At 38.7% G+C, this 21,145-nt stretch overlaps 1 non-coding gene across 1 annotated transcript; it reads right to left on the bottom strand.

The window, feature by feature from the left end:
* Positions 1-236: 236 nt before the first annotated feature.
* On the bottom strand, positions 237-310 carry TRNAC-ACA (transfer RNA cysteine (anticodon ACA)). Its single transcript has one exon. It is a non-coding gene; the product is annotated as a tRNA-Cys (tRNA).
* Positions 311-21,145: the final 20,835 nt, after the last annotated feature.

Raw genomic sequence — 21,145 nt, 5'->3', positions numbered from 1 at the left:
GGATGGAAGGGCACATGAAATGATGTGTTCCTACTTCTCTACAGTCAGTAGATATGTGAGTTACTATCTCCAGAATCATGGCCCCCAAGTTTACCAGTTGTTGTTGTTGTTGTTTCGTCACTAAATTGTATTCAACACTTTTGAGACCCCATGGGCTGAAGTCCGCCAGGCTCCTCTGTCCATGGAATTTCCCAGGAAAGAAATGGTTGGGTTGCCATTTCCTTCTTCAGGTGATCTTCCCGACCCAGGGATCGAACCCGGGTCTCCTGCATTGTAGGCAGACGCTTTTTTACCACTGAGCCACCAGGGAAACCCAAGTTTACCAGCAGAGGTTGGTAAAGTTTTTTACCACTTTTTATTCTACAGAAACACACCAGGAAGGCATTGTGTCCTGAGAAAATAAAGTCCTTTCGTAGAAAGGAGATGTTTATGGTCAGTATATGAGAGGAGGTTCCCATTATCAAATGACCTCCCTACCTTTTTTTTTTTTAATGACCTCCCTACTTTAGAGAACCCTAGCAATGATGGGAAATAATTTTGGGGATGAAATTTGTGCTTCAAGAAACAGGGAGCTTCAGTGAAATTAGGCTGGAAAACTCTATCAGAAAGGCTTAAAGATTTACATCCAATGTTTTCAAAAGATTCCTTCTTCTAGACTGCTCTCAACATTCTTTGTTCACCCTGAAAGAGTAGCCTCAACCCACTGCTCATCCAAGCCTAAGCACTTACACTCTGTTTTCTGTCTCTGTCCCTGAGCTGAAGTAGCCACTGACCTTTGGAACAACAGATTCAATCGTCCTGTCTTAGTCCTCCTCCTTCTCAGCCACTCCGCTATATTTGATTCTATTGGTCTTGTCCTTCTTAAAACTCTCTCCTACTTACCCTTCACTGCATTGCATCACCTTTGTGGTCCATGTGTCTCTGATCACTCCTCTCTATCCTTCAATTTCTTGTCCTTTCCCAAGTGAAGATATTTACCCTTAAAGTCTTCATTTTGCTTTTCTCTCACTGTATTTATTCTCCCTGAGCAAGGTCACATGTTCTCATGACTTCAATTATTGTTATTATGTCTTCTACAGTGTCTCCCTAGGCTCAAGTTCTCCAAGTAGCTCAAACCTGAATTTCCAACTGACTGCTCTACATATTTAATGTCCCAGAAGCACCTCAAAACACTAGTAGAAAGCTGAGTTTACCTTAACACCGCATTCTGCAACTCCTTTGGATTTCCCTCTTTTCCTCTCCCCAACATCCAACCAACCAGGCCTGGTGATTGCTCCAGTACAGTCCCTTGTTATCATTCCCACCAACATTTTCCTAGTTTAATCACTAATTGTCACTTACATAGGATGTTGCTCGATCCCCTAGTAACTTCCCAGCCTCCAAAATGTCCCTGCTCTTGTCTATCCCTTACATTGTTCACAGCCCCTTGGATTCATAGTTCAGTTGCTAAGTTGTGTCCGACTCTTTACAGCCCCATGGACTGCAGCATGCCAGGCTTCCCTGTCTTTCACTATCTCCTGAATTTTGCTCAAATTCATGTCCATTTTGTAGGTGATGCTATCTAACCATCTCATTCTCTCCCACCTCATTCTCCTTTTGCCTTCAATCTTTCCCAGTATCAGGGTCTTTCCCAGTGAGTCAGCTCTTTGCATCAGGTGGTCAAAGTATTGGAGCTTCAGCTTCAGCAACAGTCTTTCCAATGAATATTCAGGGTTGATCTCCTTTAAGATAAACTGGTTTGATCTCCTTGCTGTCCAAGGGACTTTCAACAGTCTTCTCCAGCACCACAATTCGAAAGCATCAATTCCTTGGTGTTCAGCCTTCTTTATGGTCAACTCTCACATCTGTATATAACAATCCCTAGCTGCTCACAAATTTTCAATGCCCTTCCTCACCTCCAAGAGAAATAAAGATGCCTCATCCAAGAACAAGCCACACAATGTTATCCCAAGCTACTTTTCTAAGTTTCTTTTTCACGATTGCCACACAAGACCTGACATTCCAGATCCTCCCCTAGTTCCTACAACTTCATCTCTTAGCCCTTCTTCCTTTGCCCAAATTTCTATATCTTCTCTATTAGGAAGACCTTGCCTTCCTCCAAGGTCAATATCAAAGGTAATTTTCTTCATGAAGGCCATCTTCACCCCACCCCCACTTAGATATGAATATTTCTCTTTGAATCACCATTATAGTCTGAACTATTTCCTTGCTTATGGTAGAGTGTATTAGCTATTCCTTTTTTAATAGTACATGTTTCATTTTTTCCCTTCAGTTGATTAGATTCAAGCCATCAGGAGGATAAATTTCCTGTCTTATTCACCTTTGCATCTCCAGAATCAAGGCCAGTTAAAATTTAAGAAAATCAAACCTGCTTTTCTCTCACCGAAATGAAAGTTAAAGTAAACAAAGGCTAGAGGCTTTTGTGGATGCTTTCAAATGGCATTTGGATTCAAAATTGGTTTCTTTTCTACATACAGAAATATAATCATTCCTCTATCTTGTAAGACAAACTATTATCCCGCTGATCACAAAACTGAAACTAGTTACCACTTTGAAAAACCTTGAAATGGGATGAAATAATGTAGAAAGCAATGGGGTAGCTTTTTTGAAGACATATCATAATACATGAATAGTTATATTACTATAAAATCATGGTGACACATTTTTCTAATCAACTAAAAAAAAGTATTACTTGGGCTACTAGAAAAAAATATACAATATGCACTCTACTTGTAAGATTTTCAAACCCCTAAAAACACTACTCATTAGAGGACAGCATTTTTTCTATTATGTTAGGAGTTCAGGCTCACATCAATAAATATATTTGTGTTATTTTATCTGGATACTCGAATAGTTCCAAGCAAAAGCATCCATCATACTGGTACCTTATTCTTCCCGCTCCTAAAATTTATCTGTCAATAAGATGCCTCAGACCTTCCATCAGGACCTTTCATAATACAATATTTTTTTTCCTTTTTTTGACTACACTATGAGGCATGTGGGATCTTAATTCCCTGATCAGGGAGCAAACCAGTGCCTGCTGCAGTGGAAACATAGAGTCCTAACCACTGAACTGCCAGGGAAGTCCCAATACAGTCTTAAAATGGACAAATTTTTGCAACAATGTGAAAAATCTTTGCAGAAAAGAGGGACCAGCAAGCCTGGGGAGACAAGCGAACCTGTTCCTCTGGACCTAATTGCCTGGCTGCAATCTCATTTTCCATCACACTTTATTTAACTTTTCTTTACTTATATCACATAAATTAACTCAGCAGCCATGCAGAATAATTTTGCTTCATTTAGATCTAAATTAATGAGCGTGATCACAAAGCCATGTGTACAATTTCAATGAAGATACACTATAATTATTCTATTGTATGGGTTAGCATTTCAGCCGTGTATTAATGTATTTTGAATGCGTAATATATGATGCTTTTGTGGTCTTCTGCCATAACACTCTACTGAAAAATGTCCTCCAGTTAAGAAATCCTAAAATAAATTATTAAACACAAAAGAAGGGAGAAGAAAGGGGAAAAAATTTCAAAGAATAAAGAAATGACACAGGGAGAAGTACACTCCCAGGAATTCATTTCCTCATATAAATTTTATTTCCAGATCGCTTCATTAAGTAATGCATTAAGTTGTGCAACAATAGATCATATTTTCTTCTCAGCATTTAAGTAAGGGGTTTTGCAGAGAGGGAACTCTGGGCATTTGAGCATATGTAAGAAATGGAGAAGAGAAATCACAAAAGAACATAGGCATTTATGTTTCTGCAGTCAGTCATGAGTTATGCCAGTAAGTATCAGCTTGAGACTATGAATTATTTCTGCCCAGGCCATACAGTTCATGGAGCCCTGCTCAGGGAACACTACACCCTTAGGGCAGGCAATTATATGTTTTTAGGATTAATCCCAAATAAGACAATGTTTCAGAAATAGACACACTCTCTTTCTGAAGAGCTTTTAGTCATAAAAAGTCATTTTTTCTTCCCGACCCCCTAATGCCTTCTAACCCCCCTTCTTTTCCCCTCCTCTATAAAAGGTATAAAACAGTGCTTCCACCTGCTAACACTCACAGACCAATAACTTTAATTTTTGGCACTTATTTACAGGCTGAATAGACCCATCCACACCTGCTTTCCCCTTAATTAGCTGGCTATCTAAAGGCTGCAGATTGGAGGCTGCCAGCTTCCTGAACGAAGAGGAAGATCATTTCAATGCTTATGTAAGAGAAATGGGGGTGGGTAAAGGAGGAAAAAGGATCTTTCTTTTACAGAAACCAGAGAGAGAAACATTAGTTCAAAAGGAGGAATCACTCATGAAGAATAAGGGAGCAATATGTACATATTGTTACATTATACACACACACACACACACACACACACATATATATATATAAAACACATATATTATATGTTTATTTTTTAAAGTGACTCAAAGCCTGAAAAATAAACAACAGCCCTACCTGGCAGTGATACAGTCATTTCTACTTTAAAACACCTGAAATCTTCCATGATGTCTAATTTTTTTCCCAATTTATTACTTAAGATGGCACCCCATATGTCCTCAAAGAGGTGAAGTGACCCCTAATAGGAGAAAAAGAACTGAGTTGGGGCCAGACGTTCCCAAGGCTCTGGACATCACTCTGCCACTGACCCACCTCTAGAATTTGGAGGAATCTCATCACTAGGGTGTCTCAGTCTCCTGATCTGTAACGTGCGGGAGCAAATAAGATGGGCACCGAATCCTCCTTTGACCTGAATATCCTGCTATCATTTCAACCCCTCCCTTCATCAAGCACTACCACTGAAGCAACACAAAGAGGCAGAGGGGAAAAAAAAAAAAGCACAAAGAAGAGTGCATTGTAAAACTGTGTCACTTTTTACCTAACTGGAAGGTGTGAAAAGTTTCAAACCAAAACAGGTGAATTTTAAGGCTGAGGGGAAATTTTCATGAAGATCTACTTCAACCTTCTCTCATCGCAGATACGAAAACCAAGGGCTACAGTGATATCTCTCCCAGCATCACAGAGCGCAGTCAAGACTAGAAATCAAGTTCAACTGCCTCGCTGCACAAATACCTGGTGATCTGGTGGCGAAAAAAACAAAATCTAACTGTACACACTTGTGGTTAAACTTGCACCGAAATACAATTACACTCATTAGAAAAGGAGAGCATGCTGCTGGCTAAAATTTAGGTGCAAGTTTATCTTTCTTTTAGAGTTTATGGTCTCTTTATATATGCAACAGGTGCTCAATATAAATTTGGTATAAATAACAATGTACTCTCCAAAGGCCCTTCAAGATGGGTACTAAACCAGTATATCTCTACGCTCCAGATATGCTGCAAGCATGCTGCTGGACCCTAACCTTTCTCTGCTTAAATCACATAGATAGTTTCCACTGCCTTCAGGATAATTATCAGACTTCTCACTGTGACCTGAAGGCCTTCGTGACCTGACCACTGCCTCACTTCTGCAGCTGTATCTCTACCTGTTGCTCACCCCCCAGCCACTTGTGTTTCTCAACCATATTGATCTAGTTGCAGTTTCACAAGCACAGGCCTCTCTCTCTTGTTTCTCCACTCCTCTCATTTTTCACCTGCCCCCATTTCCTATTCATCCTTCAAGTTCTGTATTTTACATCACTTCTTCCATAAAGCCTTATATTTGACCTTTCTATAGCCAAGTTGCGCTTTTTAGGTAGCTCTAGCAGTAAAGAAACCCCTGCCAATGCAGGAGACATAAGAGAACCGGGTTCGATCCCTGGGTTGGGAAGATCCCCTGGAGAAGGGCACGGCAACCCAGCCCAGTATTCTTGCCTGGAGAATCCCATGGGCAGAGGAGCCTGGTGGGCTACAGTTCACGGGGTTGCAAAGAGTCGGACACAACTGAAGCGACTTAGCACATGCTCACGCACAGCCTAGTTAGTTGATGCTGGTGCCTACATCCACCTGATGATTACTTTACTATATTGTACTTGCGTTTCATTCATCTGTCTCTCCCACTACCCAGGAAGCTTGCTAAGAAAAGGACTTTTCTTCTTCTCCATCAAATTTCCCATAGCACTGTGATAGATGCTCGAAAAATATCTGTCAAATAAATTAATATCAAAACAGCTGAAATTATTACTACATTACCATGAATTCCTGCACTCGTGGATATTTTAAAGGACTGAACATGTGTCCTTACAATTCACATAACAAAGGGTCTTTTTCTTTAAAAGTCTTTTCTTTATACTCATAGACCCATTAACTTTCCCAGGATCCTTCGAGCATCTTCAAATTTATGAGATTTGCTAACTGAGGTATGAATCCCGGCTGTTGGCTAGGATCACCACTACTAAAATTTACTACTGCACTCCAGTCTTGTAGAATAATCAATTCCAGTGTTCCCTGGAAGTCTACTGAAGAGAGTGCTTAGGAGCTAAATCCTGGCGCCTGACTACTTAAGTCTGTTCTCTGCCACTTAATGTAACCTCAAGCAAGTTGTTTCACCTCTCACTATGCTTCAATTTCCTCATCTATAAAGAGAGATAAAATATTATTACCTATTTCATAGAGCCATTGGAGTTAAATTGTATGTAAATTACATATGTAAAAATCTTATAACAGTAGGAACTGTTCAATACTTGTTTAACATTTCTGTGATGATAATGATCACCATTATCAGTATCCCTAAGCATTTTATATGTATTATCTCATTTACTCTTCACAAAAACTTAATAAAGGCAATATCATCTCCATCACAACTTAATACATGAAAACTTGTAATGTCATTATGTGATTGTAATATCATTGTGAACTTCTGGATGTTGCAAGAGTTGTATCTATAAATGTCAAGATTCTACTATATATTCTCTCCCCACCTCACCTCTCTATCCTCTAAAGATAATTGCACCTCAACCATCCTCATTCTACTAAAGTTAATATGATTAAAATTAAGGCAATTCTCTCAGTTACCCACAAGCACAAAGCTTTGGAATGATCTTCAGCGTGTCTCTCTGCCCAACAGGCAACCAATTCTCTTCTTTAATATCTCTTGTATCCCACTCACCTTTCCATTCCTACTTTTGCCCTCTTCACTCAGGTCCTCATCAGCTGAAAACCAGATGGCTGCACATTTAATAACTTTTGTTCTTAGTTTTAAAAGCACATCAGTTTTGTAGAGATCGAGGTCTACCTTCACGTATAAATTTTTTCAATTAGACCAATAAAAGTCAACCACAAACTTCTCCCAATTTCTGTATCTCTTCTGAAAACCTAAACAAAAACAGAAAAATAAACCAGAAAAAAAAAAAAAAAAAAAACTCCATTCCGAAGGTTCCTACATCAACCACATCACACAGAAGGAGTGTCTGAAATAACCCAATTTGTCTGATGGGGAACGTAAGCCCCACATCAGTCTGACTTCACACTTTACTAGTGACTTATTTGTGCTTGGTTTGTTCAGGATACTTTAGCAAGAAGAGGTGCTTACTTGGTGAAACAAATTAACTTCTCTTCCACCATGTTATTTCCGCTGTACTGATAGCTTTTTTAAGGCCAATTATGCTCTGAGATATCAATAAACCTTTTTTCTCTGCAACTCTTATAAATAAACAGATGAAAAGAAAGACCTACCTCTGGTCTCTTATAAGGTTTGTCAGTCTTTAACTGGCTAAGACTCACCTCCAATTAGATTTGTCTGATTCTTGTGACCTCTGGATCATGATGAAATAAGAAAGGAAAACAGTTCCAATGCTCATAAGCTGGAGAGCATTCTGGAGAGCCATCTAAGGACTATTCTCTATGAGCTCACAACTCCAGGGAAGCCACAAAGTTTAAATTATTACCATAGCCTGACTGTATGTCCAATCTAATAGACCAAATCCTATTTTATCTTCTTGAAAATCACCTCAGAGCTAGAGATACACTTGTATGCTGTCCCCTGTATGCATCACATGCAAAAAAAAAAAAAAAATTGCACCCAATGTCTGCAGACACTCAGTCTACACATCAAACAGTACCTGCTTACTTTGTTAACTACAAAATAAAGTGCACATTTTTTAAAGATGAGCATCTCACTGAGGCGGCTTCCAGGTGGTTCAGTGGTAAAGGATCCACCCGCCAATGCAGGAGACACAGGTTCAATCCCTGGGTCAAGAAGATCCCCTGGAGAAGGAAATGGCAACCCACTCCAGTATTCTTGCTGGGAAATCACATGCACAGTGGAGCCTGGTGGGCTACAGTCCATGGGGTCACAAAGAGTCAGACACGACTTAGCGACTAAACAACAATCTCACTGAGGGGCTTTTCTGTGCACCTTGTCCCCATGACTGCATTTAGAGAATTATAATGCCTTTGTTTAACAGTGACACCTTGAATCCACATAACTTCTCTCTACTCTAGACTCAGAATACTTTTCTACAGATACAATTTTATTTATTCTCAAAAGATATCTATGATTCAAGAGTAAACTGTGAAAATATTGAAACCATGGAGTTAATCAGAACTTTATTTTCCCCAGATTTGAGCTTTAGGGCAAATGAGGGAGAAGGGATGGAAATTTGAAAGGAAAGGGGAACTTCTCTGGTGATCCAGTGGTTAAGACTCCAAGCTTCCACTGCAGGGGGCATGGGTTTGATCTCTGGTCAGGGAACTAAGATCCCACTTGCTGTGTGGTACAGTTAAAAAAGAAATTTGAGAGGAAATAAAAATGGAATATCTTTGTATTTAAGGAGTTCCTTTAAAATACATAAAGATAGCTTATTTGAAGATATGTTTCCTATAAACTTATTGGATTTGATATAACAATATATTAAGTTTGAAGGCAGTAGAATCACATATAAAACTATTACTGAAATTATTTGGCCTTTCTAAGCCAATATTTAAGAAGTAGAGAAATTCCTCCTAACATAAAAAACTAGTTGCCTAATAGTAAAGAAAGAAAGAGAAGAAAAAATGAAACAAATAGGATGTTTGGTTTTCTGGACTTAGTGTTAACTACTTTAAAATGTTTCATTTTCATTGAATTTGCTGAGAAAAAAAATAAAAAGACAGGGAGGATCTTCCAGAATACTCCTTTCTGCCATGGATGTTCTTTAAAATCATCTCTTACTCTGAACTGTTACCCTCAATGGCCTGAGTCTTCTAGTGTTCTCTTTACATCTCCACAGTCTTTTGAAAACTATCCGATGATTTTAAGACTACTGTGCTTCAAAGAGTTCCAGTATGTGATATTTCTAAATGCAGACAAATTACTTTCATGTTGCAAAGTCAGTTCAATCGCTCAGTCACGTCCGACTCTTTGAGACCCCATGGACTGCAACACACCAGACTTCCCTGTCCATCACCAGCTCCTGGAGCTTGCTCAAACTCATGCCCATTGAGTCAGTGATGCCATCCAACCGTCTCATCCTCTGTCGTCCCCTTCTCCTCCTGTCTTCAATCTTTCCCAGCATCAGGGTCTTTTCCAATGAGTCAGTTCTTCGCATCAGGTGGCCAAAGTATTGGCCAAGACTATAGTTTCAGGGATCATTTCTATAGTTCATGTTGCAAAAGATGAAATAAAAACCAGACACAAGCAAGCAGAAGACTCAAGACTGGGTCATGCAGAGGGCTTGTTGCAGAAAGCCATGGCTGGATAAACTCTTGGATGATGTTGCTTGACTAAAGGCCTGGATGTGTGCTTTATTCTGCAATAAGACAATGAAATCTTTTGTTTCAAATCTAGTCAAATATGGTAGCAGCTTATTACCCCCACCTCTGCTTTTGAAAAGGATGCTACTATAGATTCTTCTGGATCTCTTCTGTTAGCCCTAAATCCACCCTGTACTTTTCTCCACTGTGTACAGATCAGTACAGAAGGCTGACATGTACAGACCACTCCATCAGGAAGCTTCTCACACTCTGGCTTCTGGTTGGGTTCTCTGGGGAGAATCCATTAGAGTAGACAGGAAATCGGAGAGTAGACAGAAATCAATGCAGACTACTCCATCAGCAAGCTTCTTACACTCCCCAGTGGGAGAACCCATTAGAGCAGACAGGAAATCAGAAAGAGGAAAAGATGAAAGTCGGGTAGTCATTCACTCTGGTCCCTTCTGCAGTCACCACAGGATGGATTCAGTCCTTAGACTAAAGGTCGCAGCTCCTGTCAAGCAGCCCTCTCCACGTATTTCTCTCCCTCTCAGGGCTCTGAGAAGTCCTCTTCTCCTCGGTCATCTGCACTATACCTTGTGGTTTGTCTACCATCTGAACACAATGTTGTAAATAGCTCCCTTATTAAACACTGTTCAAATTACCCAATTTCCCACCAGGACCTTGACTGACACAGATTGCATTCAACTCCCTCTCTGAGAACAAACCAAGAGGATGAAGCCATAACTACAGATTCAAAGCCAAGAAAAGGAAATCCACACAGAAGGCACGGCATCCATGTTTGGGAAAATAGCTCTGAGCTCTGAAAGCTAGGAAGTGCCCAACTCGTCTTTAAATGTTGTTCTGAAGAGTCTGCTTTTAAAATAGAATGAACAATATAATGTTTCCTAACAAATAAGGCACAAAATAATTCTGAATAAACGTCTTCAGAAATAGTTTGGTAAAATTTAAATTCTAGGTAGCAAAATACAAAATACTTGTCCTAATAACGATTTTTATGATTCCCAAATATTTTTCCCATTGAGTACTACAACACTTCCAAATATTTCGAGGGGAAATAGAAGAGAAATTTTGAAGTTTTTTTTCCCTTCCTTCTTGCTCATTAGTTTTTGTTTTGTTTTGTTTTGTTTTTTTAAGCTTTCCTATTTCTAAATAGGCAGTCATTTTTAACCTCAGTTGAGAACGGGGGAAGCTGAGGCATGCAGAGATGGCATGGCTCACCAGTATTGGAAATAAATTTCCATCAAAGGTCATCCAGTTCTTCCTAGAATCCATACCTCTCAGCCTACCTGCTGAAAATAATATGATTATCACGACTCAATGATAATATCAACTAATTCCTGATAGAAGTTGTCCTCTGACCCACTGTGCTGATAACACTTATTCCACACACACATTTTAATAGTCCATTTGGTCCTGAGCCAAGACACAGCCCTGAGCTATGGCCCTAAATGAATTTCCCTACACTTTTCATTTCTTCTAGGGAATTGGACTAATTATAGTGACTACTTTGGAGAGAGCGATAGTTTGAAAACATTGCCTGAGGGATACAAAAGTTGTTTTATTTCATAATTAGGCATTTCTGTCCCAGGGGTATTTTATAGTCATGGTTTGAAATAACAGCCATTATTTTATTACAATTTTCTATTTTTTGCACATAAAAGTATTTAGAACATGTTTTTCGCTGAGTTTTATTAGTCATAATGCCAGGAAGCGCCTGGTGTTATGGATGATGGAATTATCTTTGAGGGCTTCCCTTTAGTGTTATTTCTTCCTTATAGTCTACATTCTCTCAGTGTTTGGTACTGGAACTGAAATTTAAAGTGGAAATTGAATATTCCGTCTGCTTGGGAAAGTGACCTGTACATGAGGATAAAGTGGACCCCACCCGTATGTCTTTCCAATCCCTTGCCCCTAGTCAGCACTATATCTTCTTTGCCACATGTGCACCTACTTATACCATAGTTAATGCTATATTAAGAAGAACTAGAAACATGGAATCAATTCAGCAGGCACAGATGTAACAACTCAAAAACAACTGGTGTTAAATAATGCCCTTATCAAGCAATTGGATTAAACCTCCCTCTTGGGAGATCTAATAACCACAAGGTTGTTTGTATGCACTGGAACACACACACACATGTAGAAAATAGGATAATGACGTCATGGAAATAGAAGGGGTTGTCTCATAAACCTGGGCAGTTCTTTAATACAAAACAGGAATTGCCTCTATAATATCTATTAAATGTTTACATAAATTCTTCTAGCGACAAGGCACACATTTCCTTACAACACACACCATACTAATTCTTTATGAGAATATTATTATGTAGAAATGAAAATCTTATTTCCTCTTCACTTCTGCACACTGATACCAGTTCTCCCCTTTGAGGATACATAGAAAAGTCCTAATCCTTCTAATACATGACAGCCCTACAAATGTTTGGAAAATAGTTATCAATCATTTATGGTGAAGAATATTATTTTTTGCTAGCTGGTACCCACCCTTCTTCTTACCCTTCTTCCAATAACAGCATCTAATTTTCCTTCCCTGTGACACCTTCCTCATTCTTATTCCATGTGTCTTTTTGTGATTGGAGGTACACAATACTGGAATTGTCAATAAACATATACAGAATTCCTGTCTCAATGATCAGTTTATAACTGGGCATTTGGTGAAAACTAAGTCAATGAGACCCAATTCCATGTATTTTTTCATAGAAACTTTGAGAAAGAAAAGCTCTTTTTGCTCTGGGTTATTAGTTTTATTTCTTTTTTGTAAGATTTCTTTTGATGTAGATCATTTTTCAAGTCCTTTTGAATTTGTTACAGTATCGTTTCTGTTTTATGTTTCAGTTTATTTTGGCCCTGAGGCATGCGGAATCTTAACTCCCCAATCAGGAATCTAACTTGCACTCCCTATGTTGGAAGGTGTAGTCTTAACCACTGGGTCACCAGGGAAGCCCCAGGTTATTACCTTTAGAACAATGAAAACTCAAAGTTTCAGGCACCACTTCATGGAGAGATTTTTTTGCCTGAGAAGGAGGCAAAATAAATCCGAGTCAAAGACAGAGGAAAGAGACCACATAACATGATTTGAAATCTGGATATTAGTTGAACTTCATGCCAGGCCTAGTCCTGGCCTTTTCAGTTACATAAATCAATCCATCCTACTTTTTGCATTAATAAATGCAAGTCAGTTCCAGCCACAAGTTCTAAATAACATAGAGCTTCTCTGGATTTTATTCTTTCTAAGCATATCACAGTTCCTCCAACTGTTCTTTAAATGACATGTCTTCCTATCTTTTCACCAACTCAAATTCACTGCTTGACCTGTTCCAGCAGGAATGAGCTTCATAAACTCTTACCCAGAGCTAAACCCAAATTATGAGACGTTCACTGTTAACTCATCTGAATCTGATAACTCATGAATAATATAGTGACAGTTAATTTTCTATATCATATTAAACACCAAGCTAGATGTTGCCGAGAAGGGTAGACCTCGAGTAAAGCAGATTACCCTCCATAATGCGGGTGAGCCTCATTAAATCAGTCAGAGGCCTTAAAGAAAAGACAGAAGTCTCCATAAAAGAGAAACTCTTACTCCAGACTGCCTTTACACTCAAAACTGCCTTTACACTCAAAACTGCAACACTGACTCTTGCCAGAATGTCTAGCCTGACTGATTTTAGACTGGTCAGCCATCCTCCAAACAATGTGTGTGTGTGTGTGTGTATTTTTCCTACAAAACTCTGACTGTCTCAAATAAGGATAGCATAGTCTTTCCTTAGATAGAGCTCTCAGACAATAGAGACACTCAATCCTTTTACTTGCATGAAGACTCCCCATCTTATAATTGCTCAATTCATTGTTTTCAACTAAGCTGTTTATACTTTACATGTAGTCCTACTACCATGATTTCCATCAACTGAGTTTTTTTAACGATTCCCTTCATCTAGCCTATTCATTAAGGTTCCCAGTTTGGGACCTACACACATTTGATAAGAAGGCTTTGATTTCTTCATTCCAGTAATTAGAAAAATGTTCATTAAACTATAGCTTATATTGGAGCCCTGCTGAACACAACTCAAGGTTCCCATCAATCAGTATCCCATTGTGTGAACTCTTTAACCAGTTGTTAATCCACCTAACAGGATTATCACCCAGCCCAAACTTCTCTATCTTGCCTACAAGAATATAAAACTTCCAAGTCCTGTTGAAATAAAATGGTCTATGTTCACAGAGGTCTTTCCACCTTTGAATCTAAGAACCTATGTAAAAATAGTTACTTTGACATAAATTACTGTTTGTAGACTCATTCTGGTTTTAATCAGTCAGTGTCTTCTTTTGCGAAGAGTCCTCATAAAGAATTCATCTAGAATTTTGCCAGAGTGCCATCACAATACTAGTATAGTAAGCTTAGATCCTATAGTTTTGGTCATTTTTAGAAATATCATGGCCCTCAAGGATTAATGATATTATTTCCGTGATTACATCTCCAAATTTTTCCTTGAAAAGTACTTTACCAAAGAATTATATTTCACTCATTTGAAGAAGGAAGGTACAGTACTTCTCACCTTTTTGAGTTTCAGTTCCCTTCTATTCATGTTAGTTTCAATCGTTACAGTTTAAATTTTTTTCTTCTTGACAGAGAAGACAGAGATAAAACCAGGTTAAGTAAGAGGCAAGTAACCAGGAAAAAGTACTATAACAGAAAAAAAAGAGGCAAATGACTTTATCTTTGTTCTGTTAAAAAGTAAATGAGACCTGATATTAAAGCCATCAAAGCTTTAAAAGGTAAATGGGTAAAGGACATAAATAGATAATTCATGAAAGAAAAACTGCATTTGGATCACAAAACATGGGAAAGGTTGTACTTTCTTAATATTCCAATAATACATTAATATAAAGATTTCAAGCTTGGCCTATTAAATTAGCCAAGTATTCTTTTCAATATAACACACAATACTGATAGTAAAGTTATAGCTTATATTTACATAAACATACACTGTGTAATCACACATATTGATAACAGAAATATAACCTGCTACTACTCTTTTGCAAGGCTATGTATCAATATTCACAATATCCCAAGAAAATATTTTGGAATGCAGGAAAATCTTTAGTCACAAAGATTTTTATTGCACATTTATTCATGATTAAGAATAGACACTATCTATTAATATAAAATCAAGAACATAGACTAGGTTACTATGTAGTCTCTAAAAATGATGATTACTATGAATTTGATATAACAGAAAGTCTTATGTTACAATTTGGGGTTTAATAAAAAGAAAATGTACACAGTCCGTATAATAACAGCCAGGCTATACAAATCAGCAAAACTCTTCATTGAAAGGAAAAACTGAAGAAAATACACTGAATATAATATGGTTGTGACATGCTAGATTCTAAATTTCTTATAAAGAGTGTGAATGATTTTTACAAGTGAAAGAATAGCAAAAGGTATTATTTTAAAAACTAGATTTGGGAGGTCTGTTGTTTTATTATTTTCCCAAAACTCTCAGGATCTGGGCAAATTTTTTTATAAGAGCCAGTTAAACAGTTAAGAAAAATGATGAAAGTGATCACAGTTTCAGAATAACATGAGAGAGAGAAAGATAGTTGGTCAGTAAAATTAGGTCATAATCTATAAAATTTTAAGAAAAGCTCTCATTTTTTCCACCACCCACACCTCCCAAAAATGCATCTTCCTAAATTGTGTTCTGCCATAAGTTCTTTTCAGCCATACTTAAAGGCATTGTAACTGCTCCTTAACAGGATTTCAGTCATGAGTTAATGGTTAAAGAAGGCAGCTCATAGCACAGTCTTAAGCATGCAAGACTGATCAGCTTTGTTAAGGATGAGAGATAGAAGGAGAAGATAATTTGCCATATGTAAATCAGTTCCCCTTCACTTCTGAAATGCACTCCTGTGAGTCGTGAACACAGAATTCATGGAAATGTAGAAAACGTCAATATACACTTAACACATTGAATTCCTTTTATGAAATCGTACCCTCGGAACTAATACCATTCTAGGCTTAGTGGGAGTGAGCAAAGTCACTCTGACTTGAGCATTATGTTAGTGACTTGCTGGAGCATTCCTCCAGTAAAAAGTGCCATGAGGTGTTCAGTATCTCTGATTATAGAAACACATGGTACAAGATGAGAAAAAAAATGATTCCTGTATAGAAGAAAGGAAGAAACTAAGATTGTACTGTGACCCAACATATATTTATTAACAAAACTACACTGACTGAGAAAACTAAATCTCAGATATCAGAATTTTAGAAACGGCAATTTCCCAGATTCTATATGCAGAGACAGGATAAAGAGTATAAAAGGCATGTGTATATGAGAAGAGAAGGACACTTTAATGGAGAGGGTGCTTCCCTGAGAAATGTCTGACAGGTGACAAACCAGCGAAGTAAAATGAGATTCAAGGACAAAAGATACTAGATTTGCACTGAACTGGTCAGTGGGCTGGAGACAAAATGACTGATGGACACTGGGGTAAGAAAAACAAAGCAAAGAGCACAGCAGAGATGCTCAGATGAAAGTGTTCAGGAAAGTCCATTAGTCCGAGCATATAGAGGAAGCTTAGTCCTTGAAGCTTCCAAACTGAGCTTAGGAAAAAGAATTAAAATGTATCATCACATGTTAAAGAAAACCTATTCATTTCATCTTCCAATAATTAAGTGATATGTGACTGTTGACTTGTTTTTTAATAAGAGTATAAGATGAAGTTTAAACCAGTGAACTGTCTGAGCCAAGGTCAGTATTTCTAGTGCCTTTGCTGATGCTGCCCAATCCTTCACCATCCCTCTCCTGTAGAACTACCCCCACCCCAAGCCCCTACCTCCAGCTCTGCTCTGCTTCTTACAATAGAATATGTGCATGCTAAACCACTTCAGTGGTGTCCAACTCTTGGAGACCTTATGGAAGTATAACCCGACAGGCTCCTCTGTCCATGGGATTCTCTAGGCAAGAACACTGCAGTGGGTTGCCATTTCCTCCTCCAGAGAATCTTCCCAACCCAGGGATTGAACTTGCTTCTCCTGCACTGGCAAGCAGTTTTCTTTACCACTAGCACCACTTGGGAAGCCTATGTATCAATGATAAATTGGGATAATGTATTGTTCTTATCCGCCTGCAATGCAGGAGACCCTGGTTCTATTCCTGGGTCAGGAAGATCCACTAGAGAAGGGACAGGCTACCCACTCCAGTATTCTTGGGCTTCCCTTCTGGCTCAGCTGGTAAAGAATCCACCTGCAATGTGGGAGACCTGGGTTTGATCCCTGGGTTGGGAAGATCTCCTGGAGAAGGGAAAGACTACCCACTCCAGTATTCTGGCCTGGAGAATTCCATGGACTGTATAGTCCACGAGTTCGCAAAGAGTCGGACACGATTGAGCGACTTGTACTTTCACTTTCACATTGTGCTTATGTAGAAGAATGCCTTTGTTCTTACAAAACACATCCTGAGCTATTTAAGAGTGATCTTTGCAACTTCCTTTCAAACTGTTTAGAAAAAAGGAAAAAGAAATTGTAAAAAAAAAAAAAAGATACATATATGCGTATCTTACATATATATAGAGATATATGCCATCACTTCATAGCAAATAGACGGGGAAACAATGGAAACAGTGAGGGACTTTATTTTCTTGGGCTCCAAAATCACTGCAGATGGTGATTGCAGCCACAAAATTAAAAGGCGCTTGCTCCTTGGAAGAAAAGTTATGACAAACCTAGACAGCATATTAAAAAGCAGAGACATTACTTTACCAACAAAGGTCTATAAAGTCAAAGCTGTGGTTTTTCCAGTAGTCATGTATGGATGTGAGAGTTGGACTATAAAGAAAGCTGAGCACTGAAGAGTTGATGCTTTTGAACTGTGGTGTTGGAGAAGACTCTTGAGAGTCCCTTGGACTGCAAGGAGATCCAACCAGTCCATCCTAAAGGAGATCAGTCCTGAATATTCATTGGAAGAACTGATGTTGAAGCTGAAACTCCAATACTTCGGCCACCTGAAGTGAAGAACTGAATCATTGGAAAAGACCCCAATGCTAGGCAAGATTGAAGGCAGGAGGAGAAGGGGACGACAGAAAATGAGATGGTTGGATGGCATCACCGACTCGATGGACATGAGTTTGAGTAAGCTCCAGGAGTTGGTGATGGACAGGGAAGCCTGGCGTGCTGCAGTCCATGGGGTCACAAAGAGTTGTACACGACTGAGCGACTAAACTGAACTGAGAGAGAGATAAACAAGGAAACAGGGAGAAAAACAAATGTGGCAAAATTAACAATTGATAAAGAATATAATGGTGATATAGTATTTACAATTTTTTCAATTTTATATAGTTGTTTTGTTTTTTTTTTTTTTCAAAATAAGGTTGGGAAAATCACATGCAAAATAAATACACAACCCTATGATATAATGGGGGAAGCTTAGAAGTTCAAAGACTGAGTTGTAAATACAGCTCAGACAAATGTATCTTGGTGACCCTGGACAAAAAGTCTAGCTTCTTGGGGCTTTAGTTTCCCCTTCTATAGCATAAGGTGGATAAACTGAACAATATCCATGGTCTCTTCCTGCAAAATTAGTAGGCATTTGAGAATAAAAATAGTCACACATCTATGCATGTTGTATTGACATATGCAGACAGCATAATAAAACTGCTATTTCTCTTCATAAAATTACTCCCTGGTAATTTCACAATTTATAAATTATTCCTCCTCAGCACCTTAGCTAATTGTGTGTATTTAATGATATTAGATCACTTGGCACTAAAATTGTGTTTCTTGTTCCAAGAATCAAAGTTCTTATCTATCTTTAAAAAGAAGAAAAAGAATTCTACACAAAATAGCAAAAAAAAAAAAAAGGAAAAAAGGACACAAGAGAGAGAGGAAAGAAGAGAGAGAGAAAGAGGGCAAGGAAAGGGAAGGACGGAAGAGGGGGAAGCAGGAAAAGAAGACCTGCAAGCTGAGCACGGCTCCAAAGAGGGATACTTTTAACAGCAGAGCTGGATGGGAATGAAGGTTCCTATTTAGCATCGTGAATCCCCCAAGTGATCCTCTCCAATTGAGAGTTGGAAATGGGACCAGTAGCCACTCTATTACCTATAAATACACACATCTAATACGTATGTGTAAAACTCAAACTTGTCCACTAGGAGCCAAAGCAATAAAAGCAAAACCAAATAATTCCAAGAAAGAGAGTAGACCAATTTTTAAAAACTGTACATATAACTTTCCCCAAACTTCACCTAATGGACCATTTTCCAAAATTAGAAAAAATTTCTAAACCAATAAGTAGATCAGTTTGTCTAATACCCTGGCTGAAGAACAAAACAAGAGAAGCTTCTGTTTATCTTTTTCAAATGCAGGACAGCAGCACAAAAACTATGCTCAAAAAAGTAAATATTTATAAAAACCACTCTAACAATTTTTTACTATATACTTTTTTATATATTCTGGGGTTTTAGACAATATGCTTTTTATTACTGCATGTTCTGATTTTTTTTTACTAGGGCTATACATTGTCTTTTAAAATAAATTTAAAACTTTAAAAGGAAACAAAGAAAAAGCCTGCATGTAAAATAGCATTATTATTTACCTCCATTGGAGATGAAGAAATTTCAAGCACTATCATAATATGAGTTGATAAATATACTGACATCCATAAAGTAATTCTGGAAATTTTCTGAAACATGAGAAATTATGAGAGTGTAGTCATTCTTCCCATCATTGGGTAGACTTTCTGTTTACTTTCATTATTCTTGGTGACCTGAATTGGTGTTGCCATTAACCCATTGAAGAAACTTGTTTTAAATTCTTTGAATTCCAATGTATGGATACTCGACCTTATCATTGGCAAGTAGAGGAATGATTGTGGCAGAATGAAGTTGTACTCTATCCAGTTCTCCATCAAGGGGGATGGAGCCCACCCTCTCTCCCAATCTCACCCTCTCTATTCTGCCCCCATCTTCTCTTCACCTTTGCCAAAAAAGAATCCATAAGAGGATTCTTAACCACCTACATTGTCAGTGTATCCTTGGCAATATTTCAAATGCAGTATAGATGAGGATTTACTTTATCATAGTGACTGTCCACTTGTGAAGGGTTGGAGCACACCCACTCAGAAGTCAAGCCTGTCGTGGTAGCTTTCTATTGCAGCTTCTACTTCTTTGAGCCAGTGAGGGACCCAGAATTTTGCCTGGAAGAGTCAAAATGGGTCCACCCAGACCAGGTATTCAACAACACTAAGAGTTTTAGTAAGACAACAAGGGGATATGTTAAAACCCACACACAGAAGTAAGACCTCCCCAGGCACACACCTGTATAAACCTGTTACGACAGGGATTACACAATGTTCCCTGCTTCAATACCAGTTCCTCCTCATCCAGCAAATAGTCTCTTCTCTTCTCCAACCTGAGTCTTTCCAGAGTGTGATGGCTCTTCTGCTTGTCCCTATCTTGCTCTGGAATCTCTTCAATATGATCGTCCCTAAGAGTAGTCCCCAACACTCAAACTTTTCATCTGCAAAGGCTGGGCATGCATTTTAAATCATGAGTCTTTATAATTGATTGCTCCAGGAGATATGTCTCCCATCAATATACTGTGCAAAACAGTGTGTGCAAAATGTTGACTGCTGCTGTTATTTATTAACAGGAATGACTGCATGATGCTGTAGCGCTCTCTCTTACTTTTTTTTACAAATACCATCTGACTCATCCCTCCTCCCCCATGACCAGTATTCTGTGTGATGTGACAACAAAAAGAGCATTTTAACCCCCTTTGGTTAGGGAGCACAGTCTATTTGACCTTCATTGAATAATCTCATGACTGTCCTCGGGTAATATTTCCTCCAGTGGTAGCAGGAATCTGCAAAGGTAACTGGCAAGCATCACCTAATATAAGAGAGATACACTACCCTGGCAGGCACCCCAGCCCAAGCTGCTGCATGAACCATTTTTGGTGGCATGCAGGATGACTGACATGCATCCTGATCATCATCTTACTCTCCTGAGCACGTCTCCCTTCTCCAGAGGCCTTCTCGCCATCCCCTCAGGTACTGGAAGGGTAGCATCTTGATAGATAGAGCATGTGTGCTCAGTTGTTCAGTTCTGTCTGACTCTTTGTGACCCCATGGATGTTGCGGGCCAGGCTCCTCTGTTCATGAGATTCTCTAGGCAAAAATACTGGACTGGATTGCCATTTCCTTCTCCAGGGAATCTTCTCAATCCTGGAATTGAACCTGTGCCTGCTTCATTGGCAGGTGGGTTCTTGACCACTGAGCCACTTGGGAAGCCCATATCTTGACAGAGAGAGACATAACTATGTATTGGGTTGGCCAACAAGTACGTTTGAGTTTTCTGTAAGATATTATGGAAAAATTAGAGTGAAATTTTTGGCCAACCAGTATTTGGCTATAACTAAAGCACTGAGGTGACTTTAAGATCACCAGACTACCCAGTCCAAGTTCTTCCTCCTCCTTAAAATTTTC

Source organism: Odocoileus virginianus, chromosome 27 (genome assembly GCF_023699985.2).
Source record: "Odocoileus virginianus isolate 20LAN1187 ecotype Illinois chromosome 27, Ovbor_1.2, whole genome shotgun sequence".
Lineage (NCBI taxonomy): Eukaryota > Metazoa > Chordata > Mammalia > Artiodactyla > Cervidae > Odocoileus > Odocoileus virginianus.
Note: the sequence above shows the minus strand (reverse complement) of the source record. Positions and strands in the feature narration are given on the sequence as shown.